The sequence below is a fragment of the Lepidochelys kempii genome, chromosome 4 (genome assembly GCF_965140285.1).
Source record: "Lepidochelys kempii isolate rLepKem1 chromosome 4, rLepKem1.hap1, whole genome shotgun sequence".
Classification (NCBI taxonomy): domain Eukaryota; kingdom Metazoa; phylum Chordata; order Testudines; family Cheloniidae; genus Lepidochelys; species Lepidochelys kempii.
Genome location: NC_136383.1, coordinates 76908832 through 76927671, shown reverse-complemented (window position 1 = coordinate 76927671; position 18840 = coordinate 76908832). Strand labels below are relative to the sequence as shown.

At 40.9% G+C, this 18840-nt stretch overlaps 1 protein-coding gene across 22 annotated transcripts in view; it reads right to left on the bottom strand.

The window, feature by feature from the left end:
- TENM3 (teneurin transmembrane protein 3) overlaps positions 1 to 18840 on the bottom strand; it is a 2191633-nt gene that overhangs the window by 1223485 nt on the left and 949308 nt on the right. For all 22 annotated transcript variants that reach the window (XM_073341694.1, XM_073341703.1, XM_073341702.1 and 19 more), the window contains one exon: positions 6277 to 6439. The gene's annotated coding sequence lies outside the window, so the exon portion shown is untranslated. The remainder of the gene's footprint in view (positions 1 to 6276; positions 6440 to 18840) is intronic.

Genomic DNA, 18840 nt, shown 5'->3' with positions numbered 1-18840 from the left:
GTGATCCAATCCCTGTCACCCATTCCCCCCTTCTGGCAAACAGAGGCTAGGGAAACCTATCCCTAAGTAATTAAAATTAAACTAAACCCCATGCATATTATGTGATTAGAATGGCAAAAATGGAAAGCAACTTAAAATGGAAAAAAATTGTTCCACATTAACCATGAAACAGACATTTTAGGTAGTATAGTATAAAATATTTTATTGAAACACCACCCAGAAACTGAGGCAAAACTACAAAAGTATACACAAGCTTATCTTGACCTGGATGCTTTAGACAGCTACTTCTCTCCTTGAAGCACTGTCACATGGTCAGCTGTTTTTTTTAATGCTGTTGTTTGAAAGCTTTCAATGTAACTTCATAGAGTACAATATGTTTAATTATAGAAACATTTGAATAAAACTCATTTTTGAGCTTCCTGTATAATTAGACAAAGCAACTTATCAAAGTTCTCTCCAAACAAGAGACTTATTTTGTATGATTTCCATAGCCGCATCTCATTTTTCGAAGCATGTGTCTAATAGAGACAAGCCAATACATTGAAATGATTAATTTATTTAATGGTTTTCACTTTTGAATGTTCTTGAATTAGCTAAGAACCAATTGTGAAATTCTTGAATGTATTTGTTATTCAAAATTATTCATGGATTTCTTCTGTGAAGTGTTCTTGCTCTGAATATTATTCACAAATACCTCACGGTGAATATCCTGTATTCTCTATTGGTTAGCCATGTAATTTACCAGGTATTTTTTCAGTTCCTTTATTGGATGACTTACATAATTAATCAAATGTCATTTTTTTAATTCAATACATAATTTTAATTCACTTTCAGAGAATGTTCTAGGTTGGAAACTTGAAAATATTCTTTTCAGGTGTGTACACTGGAACAGCTCAAATGTTTGCACAGAATGAGCCTAAAAAAGTCCTGAAAACAATTAATCAAAATTTGCTTTCTAATGTAAACAAATATTAGTGCAAAAATTTCCCTACTATTTAGTAGGCTCAGTTTCTAATAGGACCACATGGATCACAATGATTTCCTGCATCTTTTTTTTTGTACTTATTATATTTACTGATTGTATTTGGTATGTTTCTTGCATTATTCCTCCTGTTTTCTCTACCATTTAACAATTTTCACAATTATTTATTCAAAAATGAAATAACATTATACATTAATTTCTGTCAGATTCTCATCAATTCAGAAAACACAAGGAAAACTATTTAGATAAAAAGGAAAACTTATAATTCTTCTCTAGCAAAATCCCTTATTTAATCTTAATGGAGAGCAACTATGTTTAGTACTGAAGATGGTTTATGTTACTGGAAGCTAATGTAGTGAGCACCATCAATCAATATTTGTACCAAACTGCACGGAAGTGTCCTCATTAAGATTAATCCTCCATGTGTAGTTTGGAGCAATTGGCTTCAAAGGGTAAACTTGTCTTTAAAGCTTTCTGTGTAGAACTGCCACTAGATTTTGCAAATCTTTTGAAGAATAGTCTTGGACTTTTTTAAAAAAATAAAATATAATCAGTGAAAGGTTAACACCATTCTGCTGTAATAAATTGAGACCAGCAATTGGCTCCCCATCCTTAATAACTTGTTCCACATTCAGGCAGGAAGTTTTGTTTATTTTGTTTTGTTTTTTTTAAAGGCCCATGAACTCTCCAGAATGCCTATGATACTAGTGCCAAATTAGTTATACAAACAAAACTTTAAATATGTGTGAAAATTCAAAGGAAACAGTGTGCAACGGATCACAGAACCATCTGCCAGATCAGACTGAGATACATGACTGAGACAAACAAACTGAAAATGGAAAACAAAATTAGAAAAATCATCACTGTGCGAAGTCACTCCTTTCTCTTGACAGCTAGATGTTGCCGGTCATTTTCTACTCATCCTATAGGTAAATAACTCTGATTTTTGTGAGTTGCTTGTGCATATTCGGTTTGGAAAGCACCTAGCATATTGTGATAGAGCTGCACAAAACTGGTTCAGCAAACAGTTTATTTGACAAAAAATGCAGTTTTGGTTGACCCCAAACTATTCATGAATGTGTGTTGAGGTCACCAAATAGTTTCAACCAAAGAGAAAAACATCAAAATGTTTCAGATTGTTGAGAAACAAAACATTTTGTGTCAAGTACTGGCATTTGGACAACTACAAAGGAGGACTAGATTCACAAAACAGCCTGGGGAGAGGGAAAAAAGTAGGATTAGGGCTCTCTTTATAACCTTTAATCCAGTGGTTAGCAAACTCACCTGGTTCAACTCCCCCTCTGCCTTAGGAGGAGATGGGATTTGAACATGGGGTTTCTGTCTCTTAAGTGAGTGCCCTATCAACTGGGCTATGGTATAAGACTTTCTCAGTCTTTCCCATTGAAGCTGTTCTACTTTTTATAAACAATTAAATAGCCACCAGAGCAGGAATTTGAGCTTGGGTCTCCCTCATCATAGGTGGGAGCCCAAGCTGCCATGCTATGGAGTCATTCTCATTTTCTTTTCCTGGCCCAGTGACTCTGAATTGTCACTGTGAATGACAATAGTTATTGGGCCAGAAAAAGTGTCATCTCCGCGCCCTACCCCAACCCACCCCAAAGAAAAGCAAACAGGTCAAAATGAAACAGTTCATTTCATTTTTTAAAAAAATGTTTTTGGTTTGACCCAAAAATGAAGTCTTTTTAAATTTTTCAGAATTGCCACTGAATGGAAAAATCCATTATTCACCTAACTCTAATTATAGGTACTGCCAGAAATGAACCAACAAACAAATAATAATGCCACTTTAATCCACTCTGATCACATACCAGTTTCTACAAAGCTGCTCTATGACCTATTTTGGGCATTTTATCAAAATAGACCATAGATTCATAAAGGTATTACCTCAAATAGCGGAAAAAGCAATCACAACTGATCCTATGCTCAACCTATTAGTCTTGCTCTGGAAAGAGCTTTCATAATTTAAATTTCATAAATTTCATAATTTAAAACAATGAGCAATGATTCATGTACCCATTCAGGGGACCTAGTGGTAACAGGTATAGATGCCAATAAATGGACAAATAAAGAGAGACTGAGGGTCCACAGCTGTGTCAAACTGTTGAAGCATCTGCTAAAGTTTCAATTTTTTTTTTATTTTAAAGAATGCAACAAACTATGCAAAGAGTTAATAATATGGCTGAATTGTAACTTGCACAGTACAGTCATTACCAAAGCTATACCATTCACTTTTGTTTACATCCTTTACAAAAACAAGCAAACTATCTGAGCTGATTGCCTGAATAGCTCACAACTCTAACACTGCAGCATCACTTTTTTAAAAAAAATAAAAAATAAAATGAACCACACTAGAAAATCAAATAATTGATTTTTTTTAAATGGAAGAGCAGTGTTTTCCCAAATTGGTTTTTGTTACTTATCCCTGCTTAATGTGATTTCATTTTCTCCTCCTGCTGACTGCCAAAGGTCTGGCCATGGACCACCCATCTCTGCACCAACCGCTAGACACTCAGACACATTATGGCATCACATACACCCAAGCAGCACTATTTATTTTCTTTGGGGTTGCAGGAGAGTTAGTGATTGTGGAATTTATCCCTATAAGGACCCAAATCACGTAGGTACATGCTTAAGAGCTCTCCCGAATAGGGACACTTTCTGTTAATGAATCATACTGTGTCATCCCTCAAATTATACATAGCTCAGAAGCAGCATAATGCGATGCAGCATAGCAAAATATTACTAGATGCATAGCTACAGAAAATGCATTCGTTCAATTCTATACTTATTCATTCTTTCACTTATTTATCATTGTAAAAATGATCCTCAATCAGAATGTAGGGTCTCCTCTTCTTATTTCCTTAGCCAGTCCAAACAAAGTCATGGGCAGCCTCAGAACCAAGGTTGGGATTAAATTGCCTAAATGTCCACCAATATTACTGCAATGACAGGCACCACTAGACAGCAATTCCTCCTCTGTTGGAAAGACTTTTCACTGTTGGTTCATGCTACAATAACTTTCCTATAGCTGCATCTTTTGAGGCTGGTACAGTCCGTTTATAAAATAGCATACTTCAAGGATAGGTATAGCCATTAAAATGTCAATCTGTGCTGACAGTTACCATATAGCAATGAATGAGGTACCACAGTTATTTCCCTGTAGTCATAATAGGAGTTAATTCAAATGATTGTAGTAATTCAGATAATACTGAATGGTAACTATGGGCAAATGTTTACTTTTTTATGACAACCACTGTAGATTAAATAATTAAAATATTTAAGTTATTTACAGCCTTGGAACACCCCTGCATTTAACACTACTCAACGTTTTTAAAAAAAACGGTTAATTTTTATCAAACAAATCATTTAAAATATTTGTGTATGTTATAATATATAAATTACTCCTGAGTGACTTTGTCTCTCCACACGTCTGATTTCAATACGAAATATCTCCTTAGACACACTGGGTATGATTCTATTCTGTGCCTCTTAGAGGTGCAGCATAGAACTCACAGCCAGGGGTGGGAGCTCAAGTGGCTTTAGTGGCCTCTGGCACAATTTAAACAGCCCTGAGGGGCACTTGAAGTTACAGTAGCCTTCATGGACTTCCCAGAATCTCTGCAGGAGTGACTGCCGCTGTCCCACCACTTACATGTCCCTTACACCGAAGCTGATGAGGGGTGGTTCAGAAGGTAGCCTGCAGCTGTCTTCCTTAGCTCCTACACTGGGGATATTCTTTCCCTCCCAGATTTGGGACTTTAAAGGCCATTTTATACTATTCCAAGCTTTTTATCAAGCATTCAGGAACTGGAGCAGGGATGAGAATCATAGAATCATAGAATATCAGGGTTGGAAGGGACCTCAGGAGGTCATCTAGTCCAAACCCCCTGCTCAAAGCAGGACCAATCCCCAACTAAATCATCCCAGACAGGGCTTTGTCAAGCCTGACCTTAAAAACCTCAAGGAAGGAGATTCCACCACCTCCCTAGGTAATGCATTCCAATGTTTCACCACCCACCTAGTGAAAAAGTTTTTCCTAATATCCAACCTAAACCTCCCACACTGCAACTTGAGGCCATTACTCCTCATTCTGTCATCCGCTACCACTGAGAACAGTCTAGAGCCATCCTCTTTGGAACCCCCTTTCAGGTAGTTGAAAGCAGCTATCAAATCCCCCCTCATTCTTCTCTTCTGCAGACTAAAGAATCCCAGTTCCCTCAGCCTCTCGTCATAAGTCATGTGTTCCAGTCCCCTAACCATTTTTGTTGCCCTCCTCCGGATGCTTTCCAATTTTTCCACATCCTTCTTGTAGTGTGGGACCCAAAACTGGACACGGTACTCCAGATTTCAGAGTAGCAGCCGTGTTAGTCTGTATTCGCAAAAAGAAAAGGAGTACTTGTGGCACCTTAGATACTAACAAATGAGGCCTCACCAATGCCGAAGAGAGGGGAATGATCATGGGCCTCCATCTGCTGGTAATGCTCCTACTTGTACAACCCAAAATGCCGTTAGCCTTCTTGGCTCATATCCAGCTTCTTGTCCACTGTAACCCCTAGGTCCTTTTCCGCAGAACTGCTGGCCAGCCACTCAGTCCCTAGTCTGTAGCAGTGCATGGGATTCTTCCATCCTAAGTGCAGGACTCTGCACTTGTCCATCTTGAACCTCATCAGATTTCTTTTGGCCCAATCCTCTAATTTGTCTAGGGCCCTGTGTATCCTATCCCTACCCTCCAGCATATCTACCACTCCTCCCAGTTTAGTGTCATCTGCAAACTTGCTGAGAGTGCAATCCACACCATCCTCCAGATCATTAATGAAGATATTGAACAAAACCAGGCCCCAGGACAGACCCTTGGGGCACTCTGCTTGATACCGGCTGCCAACTAGACATGGAGCTATTAATCACTACCTGTTGAGCCCGATGATCTAGCCAGCCTCCTATCCACCTTATAGTCCATTCATCCAGCCCATACTTCTTTAACTTGCTGGCAAGAATACTGAGTCACCCACTGGGCAGGAAGAGGTTTATATAAGAAAAATATTATCACATGTTGATTACCTCTTACTAGCTATAGCTCAGTACATGTTTTTCAGAAAGAAATAAATATAGTTAAATAAACCTAGCTATGATTGAAACAGCAAACATGTCCTGCATATGTTTTGTGTATGGACTCTTTCCCTCATGTTTATCCTAGAAAGAAATGCAGGTCACCACATTTTTTTAAAACAAGTTGCTTTTCATCAAGGAACTGCTTTTCCCTTGTGGTCACTCACCAATATTTACAAGGCAAGGTCACTTTGAATGCCACCAGCAGATGAAAAAACAGGAGGAGGGACTCTTTTAGTCTTCACTGAGCTGGTGGATTCTGCCAAAGTGATAGTCGACATTGACATTACACTAGGGACAGGTTGTCGTAGCCTCACAGCCCTCGCTCTGCTGTGGAAAAACAAAACAAAAATAGAGAAGAAAAAAATATGTACATATTTTTCATATAAAGGTAATGCAAAAGTATTAAAAACCAGACCTTTTGAATATAAATAAAGCTTTAATCTTGGCTTTGGATCAGTTACCTGAAACCTACTTTAAAAATTAAGATTTAAAAAGACTCCTACAAAACTGATTAACCTCCTGTAAAATTATCCCATCACTTTGAGGGCTTAGTAAGAAGGAAACAGCCATAAACATCCTATGTACCCAGCTAGTGATCAAAGGTAGACAGAAGAGTGAGAATTTTACTGAAAACAGGGAAAGACTCAGATTTGTAGCGAATTTTATATATTATATACACATATAGGGCAAGCACCAACCATATTTTATAGCTACATGTGGCCTATGGAGAAGCATAAGAAGGGAAGACTGAAATTATTAATAAGGCATTTTTATTTATTTATTTATTTATTGCATTTTTCTATCATCTATGCGAATTATTACCTATATGCCTGATATGTCCTAAAAGAAAAAACTGTGATGAATAAATAAACAGCTCTAGAAATCTTCAATAGGGTGCTTTACCTTGCAGGGAATATTATCATTGGCTTTTGATACAATTTCTGCTGCAGGGAAAGACTTTCAAAGCTCAGAATGCTGAAGTATTGCCAGGCGCTCAAAGACCCCCTGCTATGCGCGTCAAACTAAGAAATCTCTCTGAACTTGTCGAATTAAAAGTCATCTCTCTCTCTCTCTCTCTCTGCAACCCCTACATGAGCTGGGAAGCTCTGTCCTCATTTTTTAAGGCCTTCCATGGTAAACAAATGGAGCCTGGAGCATCTTTATTCTTTTCAGTCACATAATTAAAATTCTTTTAAAAAATATAATTGAAGGCAATGAATTTCAAAAGGAGGTTCTAGTTAATAATGCGACTAAAACAGTTTGAGCAGACCACATAACTTTACCATTCAATTGTGTTTCAAAGCTAAAAGCAAAACAGCTTGTTAAGATCCTGGGTAAGTGTCTTTTTTTTTTTTTTTATTGTACATCAAGAGGATGCTCCAAACTTAAACATCTCAGCAGGATTTATGCTTTCTGGAATGTCATAAGACTTAATTACTGAAACTGCAAAGAGGAGTAAACTATTAAAATATGAACAAAGCCACACGAGATCCCCGGTTGCTGCAAATCATTATTTATCTATCCCACACCTAAATTAAAGAACTTTAATTTATGTTTGTGTTTTCTTGGCAATGCTCTTTCATTCATCCACAATGTTGCGTGCAGTCACGACCTTGCAAACAATTTTATATCTAATAGTGCACACAATGTTAACTTACTGTGTGTGTTGCTATTGTAATGACTGGCAGTAATAAAATATTATATGAATTTATCACACATCTCCACTCCCCTCAAAAAAAAAAAAAAGCTCATCTGTAGCATTGATCTGGTAGGGGTGTGCAGAGGTGCAGCACCCACCCATGCTCCTGGAGACATTGGATCTTAGGTAGTCACTGCCTCCAGCATCCTTGTGGTAGAACAGCTGCTTGCATTCTTGGAGGAAATCCTGTGTGTGTTCTTCAGGATTCAGTGCAACTCAGATGGCTGGTGTGGAGTTGGGAATGGGACCCTCTGGGAAAGGAAGAGCCACTATAGCAGATACCCAGCCTACTCACTACACTAAGAGACAAACAGGGGAAGGCCCCCCTCTGCCTCAACAGGGCAGAGAATAACTGAGTTCCTAAGCTATGGGCCTTAATTTTTTAGTAACACTTGGTGATTTGTGACAGCATGTTGAAGTTCTCTATTTATGAATGTTTGTAATAACAGCAAAACCACAAATACATAAACGGGTGAAGAAAGAAAATCATTAGCCAGAACAAGAAACAATCCCTTTCTACCATTATGTTCAATGAGCACATTAATCAAACCATATTATTACTACAGCAAACCAGTCTTTTACTCAATTGTCCCTTGCACAGTGCGAAGGACATTGAGCAAAAGGAACCATGTCAAGGGGACTAATCTGTATCTGATGCATCTCTTAAATAAAAACAATGTGGCCCAAAATGTACATTACATACCGGAGGTAATAAGAGTTTGCCATATGAGTGAAGGCTCTAATTTCACTGGTTTCACTGGGCCTTCACTGAAAACTTCAGAGAAGTGAGTTGCTTAGACAAAGACTTGAATGAAATATGATTCAAATCCATGAACAATGATCAAAAACTATTTGGCCTGCCCAATTTTCTTCTGTATATTTGTTAATATAAAGTTTGATAATAATGAATGTACATGTTATTTAAAAAAATATTTCCTTGCCAAGATCATAATCTGTACCAGTGTTGCTGAAAAGGGAGAGGTGTGCTTGACAGGGATAATTCCCTGGGCCTATATGGCTTTACAGGTCTTGAACTTCCCCTGAAAGCATTGATTATTTCAGGTGTAGACTAGAAGATGCCTAAACCAACATTGACAACACTTCTAAAATCAGATTTATAAGAGAATTAAAAAATAAATCAAACCAACCAAACACTTTAGCTAAGGTAATTCCTTCCTCTGGACCTCCAGTGAATCTTTCTATATTTGTCTTCTAGGCTGTACACAATTTTGGACAAGACTGCCTGGATATTTTGTACAGTACCAGCCGCACTGTTAATATTTACATAAATAAATGTTTACAAAGCACTTAGGAATGTAGCTGGATGAAGAGCTGATTTTTTTTAGTTTGCTAGCAGTTTCAAAAACAATTTTGGTTCAACCCAAACCAAACCCAAAAATTCTGAAAAATTTCATTGAATCAAAAAAATAAAATAAAAATCTGTCTTGGGTCAAATGAAAAAACATTTACCCAAATTATTTCGTTTTCAACCATTTATAAAGGGTTAGACTACAAAGTGTCAGGTGACAGAGGAGGTAGTGGTATTAACATTATAACTGTTAGCTCAGTTAGAGTACTTGCCCAACAAGTGACAGACCCAGGTTCAATTCCCCTTCTGCATGATAAGAGGGATTTGAACTTGCATCTCTTATCTCCCAAGACAGTACCCAAACCACAAGGCTATAAGCTATTCTGAGGTGGGTCTCTCCATCTCTCCACTGAACTTTGTATAAAATATGTGACTAATCACTGGGTAAGAGAATGAGAATTAAGTGGCTAGGGCTCTAACCTGTGAGAGGGGAGAGACCAATTCAAATCCATGCTCCTTCACTGGCTGTTTTGTGGATCTAGCTTTTTTTTCCCCCCCGGCTGAAACTATTTGGCAAATTTGTGTTAAGTTTGTGAATAGTTTGGGGGTTGGGGAAAAACTGCATTTCCTGGCAAATCCACTATTAGTCTGAAAAACTTTGCCCAGCTCTGCTCAAGAGGGAGTTTGGCTGGAGTGAAGGCATACCATTTCTATTACCTGTATGAGATCTCAGTTCATACAGAGTTGAAATCATCTAGTTTACACCTGCATATTCAGAACTTTAACACAGGCATAAGTATAGTAATTCCCATACCAATATTATATATGTTCATTTGCATAGTCATTTCTCTGTTAGCAATACAGTACCTCTCCTGATAAGGAAAGGTCCTCTTTACCAAAGCTAACCACATTTTAAAGAACTCCTTTGAAAAAAATGACCAAGGACAGAGTGAGGGAAAGGAGACAGAGCAGGGGAAGGAATGGGAAATGGAGCAGGAGGGTAAGGGAGGCAGGAAAAAGACACAAAGGAAAGGAAAAGGAAAGTGTGAGAGAAAGAGGTGAGGAGGAAGGGAGATGAAGGTGGAAGGAGAAGAGGGATAAAAAGAAATAAGTGAAAGGGTCGGGAGAAAGGGGTATCACAGTGTAAGGTGAATGTAAGGGAGTCGAGGTATCCCCACTGTGTTTTGGGCCAAAATTTTGTTGCCCTACTTGACCAGCACTTTTTTCCAGCTTGTTTTTTTAAAAAAGGCAGTGAATAAGAGTCTTTATTTTCTTATAATTTCTGTGAACGCTTTCCAGTATCTACATCTGAGTCAATCCACTTTAATCCCCCCCACCCTTCATTTCAACTGGTTACTTGAAGTGCTATGGCAAAATGTTTAGCCTCAGCCTTTAAGGATTTCTGCTTTTTGTTTCCACTTGTAAATTGACAAAAGCTATGGTACCCATCTTGTGCATTCTTATACATCTTACTGAAGTGGAAAAAATTGCTTTTGACCACTATCATCACTTGGGAGGTTAAAATATGGATTATTTCAGAGGGCAACTTCCTTTAAGACATTCGCTTTTTAAAAGCCTCTGCACTCTCACACTCCAAGAAAATGACATATGATGCCAGTAGCAAATAAAGGTTCTTGGAATAGAACTCCTCAAAATAAATCTTTTCTTCGGTTCCCGAATTCAAAGCACTGTTGTCTGAGCCAAGGATCCTAAAGGAGTTGTTTTGATGATCCAGATAAATAACCTCTGTTTCTGGAGGTGTGGCTGGAGAGGGAATAAGTGAATGGATGTTCAAAACACCAATTCAAAGCAGAGGGCAAGACAATTTGCATTTTCACACAAATGTTAGCTAAACCAAATTAGCTGTTCTGAATCTTTTCCAAAAGAAGCAAGCAGTGCTCTCCTTTGTACTGTGGTTAACACTGTTGCAAGGTGAGAGTGTGTCAGAAATTATCAAATGAGGCTTGCCTGAATTTCCAGTGACCAGAATGTTATTCCACACAATGTCTCTTCTGTGTCTTCATGAAACCATGCCCTTTTTGCTAAACTCTGAGATTATTTTTTCTTGTGATCATAGCAAAAACCCAGCCTACTATTAGTCATTGCATCTAGACCAGAAGAAACAGAAGGAACAACTGAAAGAAGTTCGCTACAGGCAGATGAAACTAGACTTCTCTAGGGGTCAGCAAAAGCTGTGTCAACACTTTGGGCCCATCACCATCAATACAGACTGCAGGTTTCCATTTTGAAGTAGGTTTAAGTAGAATAACTTTCTAAGCCAGGGGTGGACAAACTATGGCCCATGGGCCAGATCCGGCCCATCAGGGATTTGGATCTGGCCTGTGGGATTGCCACCCCCAAGGCACCGCTGGGCTAAGGCAGGCTCCCTGCCTGCCCTGACCCTGTGCCGCTTCCGGAAGCGGCTGGCACCATGTCCCTGTGGCCCCTAGGGAAGGGGGATGGGGGGCAGAGGACTCCACACGCTGCACTTGCCTGCAGGCATCGCCCTCCACAGCTCCCATTGGCCAGGAACGGGGAACTGCAGCCAATGGGAGCTTTGGGGGAGGTACCCACAGGCAAGCGTGGTGCGCAGAGCCTGCTGCGCGCTGCTGCCATCCTGGAGCCACTCAAGGTAAGCAGCGCCGGGCCCAAGCCCACACCCCAAACCCCTCCTGCAACCTGCACCCCAATCCCCTGCCCTGAGCCCCCTCCAACACCCCTCACTGCACCTCAACCCTATGCCCTGAGCCCCCCTGAACTCTGCACCCCCTCCTGCACCCCAACTCCTGGCCCTGAGCCCCCTCATACACCATGCACCCCAACCCCTTGCCCTGAGTCCCTTCCTGCACACCACAACCCCTCCCAGACCCCACACTCCCTCCCGCACCCCAATCCCCTGCTCCAACCCTACAAGCAATTTCCCCACCCAGATGTGGCCCTCGGGCCAAAAAGTTTGCCCACCCCTGTTCTAAGCCATTTCAAATCTAGTATTGTATTGCATGAGCACAGTTAGTATGATTTCCCCCCAAAATTACAAACTCTCTGGAGCATTTCAATACTGCTCTTAAGTATCTTGACTGGAAAATCAGCAAATCACTCCAGCTTACATAGATATAACCAGGGAAATAATACGTCCATCTGGCTTTAGTTGCACAGGACCTAATTAACTACAGGGCTAGCTGGAAGAAAGATCCATGGTTCTGGCCTCTCATAGGACCCATTCAGAGGTGACATGTAACTGTTGATAGCATGTGTGTGTATGGGGCGGGGGGAATGTAAAGGTTCAGCCACCCCCCAAACAGCTTGAGTCATACCTCCCCCTTTACCTCTCGTCTCCCCTCCCTGCAGTGGCCAACTGTTGCTGCTGCCTCTCCCCATGGAGTGCAGCTTGTAGCACAGCTTGCAGCTCGCCTGGCCTCCAAGGTCATTGTACTGGCTTGGATCTGCCAGCTGCCACACTGGGAGGGGATCCAGTGGTACCATGTGACTAAGCAGGGCTGAGTCAACAGGAAACCCACACACAGAAGTGGGGCAACTCCAGCCCTGCCCCGATCCCTTGGAGGCTGGGTGATGTCCAGCCATGGCTTCCATGGTCCCCCCTTCCTGTGCCACCCTGTGGCATTGGTTAAATTCCTCCAGGTCCCTGTGTGAAACCCAAACACTGTGGCAGGTGCCAGGCCACAAAGGCCAGTGGTGATCCCGTGGGAGGCCCAGCCCTGCAAGCCTCAGGCAAGAGTGGAATTTGCCTCCCACCTGCAACTCTGCTGCATGTCATGGCCAGCGTGAGCTGGGCCTGCAAAGGCAAGGGACAAAGGGGGGAAGCTTGCTATTGCTGGCATCTCTGTTTTGAAATAAACTACTGTGCACTTATATTTTGAACCTATACCCCACAATATATATATAAAAACTCTGGTAGAAATCTGGTGTATATATATATATATATACACACACACATATAAACTCTGGTAGAAATCTGGGAGGTGCAGGCACGTGACCCTGCATGACCCCACACACGTTGCCTCTGGACTCATTTTAGGGGTAGGTGGGAAAAAGTTATTGTATCTTTCTCCACTTCTCCATGAGACTAACATAACACTGTTACCAAGGTGCATCAAAATGAAAGGCAGCAATAATGCATACTGGGAAGGAAGAAGACATGACCCATCAAAAAGAGAAAAAGGGAACAGAAGAGGAGGGAGGGAGGGCAGGAGGGAGAGATCTTTGGGAAGGAGGGAAAAGAGACAATGTTGTAAATTGAGCTGAGAATAATAGACAAAGAACAGATGGGAAGAGGAGCTAAAACAACAAAAAGAAAAGCAGAAAGAAAATCAAAGATGAGAGGTAGGGACAGGACAGAAAAAAATCAGAAAATTCTTCACACTAGAAACATCACCTCTTGTCAGTTACACAGAAAAACAGTGTTTATGGAAAAGCCAGATGAGTGAACAGAAAACAGCAAAGGGAAAGTGAAGCACAATTCACTTGACCAAAGGTAAAACTAAGAAGAAATGAAAAGATATATAAAAAGACAGAGAGACAACAATACAGGGATTGGGGTCAGATTTCTTTTGCCACTCCAGTGTTTCAAAATATTTCCTGGAGGTGTACCCACAGATACCTTCATTAGAGCTTGAAAAATGTTTTCAAGTAATTTTTTCTCCAACCATTAGTATCTTGCCCTGCCTCTCTTGCCTCTTTATTTCAGTCTGACTCATTTACTAGGGATATGCCACTGGATCCGTTTGAAGGTCATGTGCAGATTTGGACATCATCTCATAGCTACTTTGTTTTTTCTATGTGTTATGAGACCAGGTGGGTGAGATAATATATTTTATTGGACCAAATTCTATTGGTGGAAGAAATTATGCCTCTTCCACCAAGAAAAGTTGGTCCAATACAAGATGATATCTCACTCACCTTGTCTCTCTTGTATCCAACATGGTACAACAGCGCAGCAAACAACACTCTTCACCTGAATTTTCAGGCTGCTTACACCATTGATTCTTAAGCAGTTTGTTTAAAACCCAACTATTAACATTAACAATTTAATTTAAAATCAAATGATAGCAAATTCAAACTATGATACACAGGATGATGTATTCCCTACAAAAATCTCATTTGGTAAGTAAGTAGCTACATTCTGCACTTGTTACAATTTCTGCATGGTTTTAAGGTGCTGCACCATATAGAATACATTGTAGTAATCCAGCCTTGAGATTGGATCTCACCTTGATTTCTCACCTCGAGCTCTAACCTTGAGGTGAGATTTGGATACAAAATAAAGGCTATAGCATTCTTGCCAAGCACATATGAAAGCACTCTTGACAACTGCTGCTATATAGGCACCTAGCATTAGATGCATATCAAAAAAGACACCCTCCCCAGCTTGTGAGCCTGCATGACAAATGCCACCATACTCCACAACTGGGGCTACTGATTCGTCCCAGTGAAGTCACCAATCGTTTTTTCCAAATCAAATGATGGTAATATATAGCATTGAAAGGGGTGTACTGTCTGAGAGAAGTGATTACCACTTTCCTTTCATATGAAACCAAGGCTAGGAACATGTCAATTAAAAAAATGAAAAGCTAGCAACCATTCAATCTTGAAAATTCTGAATAAAACCAACTCTTCTAAAATCAAAAAGTAAATACTGACTCTGAATGGACTGGGGTTGTTAGTTTGTTCTGCCTTCCTATTCAGCACTAGCTCTCCAATATGCTAATGCATATCTTCCCTCTCAGATTTTATATTCCCTCAATATTATTTATTTTTTAATTTTTTCCCCTTTCCAATTTGGACCTGTCTCCCTTTACTGATTTTCTCCATTCATAAGAGCCCTTTTTATCTCCGCACCGGGGCCACTGCCTAGGTATCATCTCCCCTGGGTTCTATACTTTATCATCCCTCTGTTCCACAGTCTTGGTGCTCTGTATATCAGTGTCCGCCACCTAGCTTTGGTGCTCCCTTTCTTTACTCTCCCACCACCACTCCTTTCTTTGTGCTGTGTTGTCCCTAATTCTGCCCAGTCCCACATGCTTTGCTCCCTATTATGCCTAACCCCATGTGCACTGTCCCCGCACTCTCTCTCACCCTGGTCTCTTCCTGAGAGTTTCTGCCACCACACTGAAGGAGCTCTGGCATCAGCTTCCATCCCTTTTCCAGCACAAGATGCTTCACACAGTGCCACAGGTTTACCTTGGGACTGGGTAGAGATGTTTCCACACCACTCATATATTGGAGGGAGACTGTTCCTAAATAGTTTGGACTCATAATGGGGCTTGGAAGTAAGGCCATGGTATCAAAAAATTATCAAGTGGGTCAGAAAGCCTGCATAAGGGGTGAAGTAGTGGCCACTAGTCCTGCTTACTGGAATAGAGATACTAAAAAAACAGTGCTGTTGTCCAAAAGCTTGCCTGTGGGTTCGGAGTGTCTGAATTTCATCCCTACCCCTAATCTTCAAGGCTCTCTCTCCATAAAGTCTGATTAGACTTTGAGCAGGGAGGATGAAGGTTCACTCTTTTGATATAAGTGTCTTTTAAATGGTAAAAATCAATTTTAAAAGGTTCTCATGCACAAAATCTTTACACTGCCTTTCATTTTCACACCCATAATGTCACAAAGTGTGAGGAAACAGAACTCATAAAGACAACTGAAATATATATACACCAAAATATATTTCTAGCTTTTTTCCTTTCATAAAAATATATATTAACTAGAACTGTTTTTTTAAAGTAAGTTTGTAATTGCAGTATTTTTTCCTTGGATATATCCTGCTATTTTCCCTGTTGATTTAGGAGTTCTTTGAACATACTCAAGTTGCAGCTCCCTCTATAAAACTCAGGCTGAACCAAAGATTGTATAATGTATATTTGTCACATCCAACACTAAGGGTGGGGGAGTACAATGAATGGAGGCTGACACAGTTATAACAGTCAGGCACACAGCATTGGTAATAAACTGTTTTTGTTGATTCTCACATATTGTTAGAACTATTCATTCTGCCATAATATTGCATAATGCATCACAGAAGAAAATATCTGGATTAGTGACAGCACATAAGGAAGTAGTAAATTCTGGAAGATCTTTGTAGCCAGAAATAATTCATGTAATAATTTAGAGAAATAATGAAACAACCAGGTAAACTACATTTTGTATTATAATACAAATATTTCCTCTTCAGAGAAATCATAGAATATCAGGGTTGGAAGGGACCTCAGGAGGTCATCTAGTCCAAACCCCCTGCTCAAAGCAGGACCGATCCCCGACTAAATCATCCCAGACAGGGCTTTGTCAAGCCTGACCTTAAAAACTTCTAGGGAAGGAGATTCCACCACCTCCCTAGGTAACCCATTCCAGTGTTTCACCACCCTCCTACTGAAAAAGTTTTTCCTAATATCCAACCTAAATCTCCCCCACTGCAACTTGAGACCATTACTCCTTGTTCTGTCATCTGCTACCACTGAGTCTAGAGCCATCCTCTTTGGAACCCCATTTCAGGTAGTTGAAAGCAGCTATTAAATCACCCCTCATTCTTCTCTTCTGAAGACTAAACAACCCCAGTTCCCTCAGCCTCTCCTCATAAGTCATGTGTTCCAGTCCCCTAATCATTTTTGTTGCCCTCCGCTGGACTCTTTCCAATTTTTCCACATCCTTCTTGTAGTGTGGGCCCCAAATTGGACACATTTCAGAGTAACAGCCGTGTTAGTCTGTATTCGCAAAAAGAAAAGGAGTACTTGTGGCACCTTAGAGACTAACCAATTTATTAGAGCATAAGCTTTCGTGAGCTACAGCTCACTTCATCAGATGCATATCGTGGAAACTGCAGCAGACTTTATATATACACAGAGAATATGAAACAATACCTCCTCCCACCCCACTGTCCTGCTGGTAATAGCTTATCTAAAGTGATCATCAGGTGGGCCATTTCCAGCACAAATCCAGGTTTTCTCACTCTCCACCCCCCCACACAAATTCACTCTCCTGCTGGTGATAGCCCATCCAAAGTAACAACTCTTTACACAATGTGCATGACAATCAAGTTGGGCTATTTCCTGCACAAATCCAGGTTTTCTCACATCCCCCCCCCCATACACACACAAACTCACTCTCCTGCTGGTAATAGCTCTGCGATACAACCGCATTTGCTCCAACCCCTCAGACAGAGACAAACACCTACAAAATCTCTGTCAAGCTTTCTTACAACTACAATACCCACCTGCAGAAGTAAAGAAACAGATTGATAGAGCCAGAAGAGTTCCCAGAAGTTACCTACTACAGGACAGGCCTAACAAAGAAAATAACAGAACGCCACTAGCCGTCACCTTCAGCCCCCAACTAAAACCCCTCCAACGCATTATTAAGGATCTACAACCTATCCTGAAGGATGACCCAACACTCTCACAAATCTTGGGAGACAGGCCAGTCCTTGCCTACAGACAGCCCCGCAACCTGAAGCAAATACTCACCAACAATCACATACCACACAACAGAACCACTAACCCAGGAACTTATCCTTGCAACAAAGCCCGTTGCCAACTGTGCCCACATATCTATTCAGGGGACACCATCACAGGACCTAATAACATCAGCCACACTATCAGAGGCTCGTTCACCTGCACATCCACCAATGTGATATATGCCATCATGTGCCAGCAATGCCCCTCTGCCATGTACATTGGTCAAACTGGACAGTCTCTACGTAAAAGAATAAATGGACACATATCAGATGTCAAGAATTATAACATTCATAAACCAGTCGGAGAACACTTCAATCTCTCTGGTCACGCAATCACAGACATGAAGGTCGCTATCTTAAAACAAAAAAACTTCAAATCCAGACTCCAGCGAGAAACTGCTGAATTGGAATTCATTTGCAAATTGGATACTATTAATTTAGGCTTAAATAGAGACTGGGAGTGGCTAAGTCATTATGCAAGGTAGCCTGTTTCCTCTTGTTTTTTCCTACCCCCCCGCCGATGTTCTGGTTTAACTTGGATTTAAACTTGAAGAGTGGTCAGTTTGCATGAGCTATTACCAGCAGGAGAGTGAGTTTGTGTGTGTATGGGGGTGGGGGGGATGTGAGAAAACCTGGATTTGTGCAGGAAATAGCCCAACTTGATTGTCATGCACATTGTGTAAAGAGTTGTCACTTTGGATGGGCTATCACCAGCAGGAGAGTGAATTTGTGTCGGGGGGTGGAGAGTGAGAAAACCTGGATTTGTGCTGGAAATGGCCCACCTGATGATCACTTTAGATAAGCTATTACCAGCAGGACAGTGGGGTGGGAGGAGGTATTGTTTCATATTCTCTGTGTATATATAAAGTCTGCTGCAGTTTCCACGATATGCATCTGATGAAGTGAGCTGTAGCTCACGAAAGCTTATGCTCTAATAAATTGGTTAGTCTCTAAATTGGACACAGTACTCCAGATGAGGCCTCACCAATGTCGAATAGAGGGGAACGATCACGTCCCTCGATCTGCTGGCAATACCCCTACTTATACATCCCAAAATGCCATAGGCATTCTTGGTAACAAGGGCACACTGTTGACTCATATCCAACTTCCCGTCCACTGTAACCCCTAGGTCCTTTTCTGCAGAACTGCTGCCGAGCCATTCGGTCCCTAGTCTGTAGCAGTGCATGGAATTCTTCCGTCCTAAGTGCAGGACTCTGCACTTGTCCATCTTGAACCTCATCAGATTTCTTTTGGTCCAATCC